This window comes from Dermacentor albipictus, chromosome 1 (genome assembly GCF_038994185.2).
Source record: "Dermacentor albipictus isolate Rhodes 1998 colony chromosome 1, USDA_Dalb.pri_finalv2, whole genome shotgun sequence".
In the NCBI taxonomy this organism is placed as follows: Eukaryota; Metazoa; Arthropoda; class Arachnida; order Ixodida; family Ixodidae; genus Dermacentor; species Dermacentor albipictus.
Genome location: NC_091821.1, coordinates 395,086,777 through 395,088,647, shown reverse-complemented (window position 1 = coordinate 395,088,647; position 1,871 = coordinate 395,086,777).

The window sequence follows — 1,871 nt, the reverse complement described above, 5'->3', positions numbered from 1 at the left end:
TGTCGCCCCAGTCTAGTTTCGCGCCGGCGATGGTCAGGTTTCGAAAACGGCCGGACTACCTGGGCATTTAAACCTGCACCCCCAGTGGTGGAGTCACCTGTAACGAGTTTTCGAAGAGACAACAGGTTTTTTTTTCTTTTTGTAACCTGCTGAGCAACCGTTGGGCGGTCGCCTCGAAATGCAGTGACGACAGCGTACTTGTAAGTGTGCGCCTCTTAGAGATCGACGAAGAAGAAGCCATCGAGTAGAAAAATAAGACGCAGAGACATATGGGTATGTGCCGTGAACAGTTATTATCTTGAGCTAGTTCTTGCCACCCGATTCTTGGCTTATCGCCCTTAGTGGGTACAAGCCATTGCGTATGATCATCATCATCAGCCGCAGTAGCATCGTCATCACTTATAACAACAATGAGAACGACGACGTAAAGGTTTTGTGGAGCATGTTGAGCCGTACCATTAGGCACCAAACCTAGCTAGAAGGTGAATACGCGAGGTAACTTTCTAGAGCCAAGACGCGACTAAAATTAGCAGTCAGCGAAGTTCACCGGGCTCCTTATGCATGCTAGTCTTTAGGAAGTTTCGGAAAATTATTGAGTTATGGTAGCCTGAAACAAATTCCTGCCTCAACAAGAGGACTTTATGACTAGCTTCAAGCGTTTTCAGTTTTGGGGGATACATGTAATTGTCGTCAGGGGCTCCTTGAGAGGTACTGCCTGAACCACTGCGCCCCATAGTAGAGACCAGTGGCCTCAAAAAATGTCTGCTAGCCGGAGCTGGGGCAAGAAAGGAGGAGTAGGAGAAAGAAGAAGACGTGGCTCCTGCCCTTCATTTCGCACCCAGTTAGGTATTAATTTCCCAATGTTTAGTTATTTTCTATCACCTTTTTCCCTTACTTATATTTTTATGGAACCCTATTTCCGGACTCAGATCCCTCAGAGTGCGTTGCGCTGAACAAATAGCCAACGAACCAATCGTCCCACACAGTGGACAGCTCAGCCACGGTGTCCGGACGGGACTGGAGGAAACGAAAGGAAGTATAAAGTGTGCGAAATAGTCGAGCAAGGCTTCCTAGTTCGATGGCTGGGTCAAAGCATCGGTAGGAAGAGTGAACACTCGTACGCACCTGACTTTAAGTGTGGGTCTAGGGTGAATGTGTATTGGACTCTGGCGGGAAGACTGCTGCCTTCCGCGAAGTCAGGAGGGTCTGCAATACTCCGCTGCGTTGTGTCTGTGGGCCCGACATAAGCAGAAGCTGAAAAGAGGCAAACACCCCGTGGCTCCTTTTGGCACTGTGAGCTAGGCATTCCAGAATAATGATGGCCAGGGTCTCATCAGCCGGGCAGTGAAAGAACTCGGAAGAGGTTGTCTTGTCTTGCCGGGAGAGACCTTCGGTGGTACGTGCTCACTCGATCCTCAACTCGAGGAAGCGCGAGTGGTCCTGCAGCGAGAAGGCTCTGTCTTGCACAGATTGCATTAGAAAGCTGCTGGTAAAAATGGGGTCCGTATCATGCGGGAGGAGAGCACGGATTGAGGGTCGTGGAAGCAAAAGTAAAATTAAAGACTGATGATGACGACGACGTGTTACAGAAGTTAGTGCACATGAATACGGAAAGGACAGGCGCACCAAACGTCCGCTTAGAGATACCACATCGAGTTCGCTCTTTCCCAGAAAATTCGCAATCACAGTAACTCTCATATAATGGCCGGTTGCAGGTACGCGCCAAAAAGAGCTGCAATGGTCCATCTGAACTATACCCCGGAGAGCGCGTGCCAGCGCTCGCAAAAAGTGCGTCTATGTGTGTGTGTGGGGGGGGGGGGGGGGGAGACAAATATACAAAGACGAAAAACTGGATTAGCAGGCACTTCCCA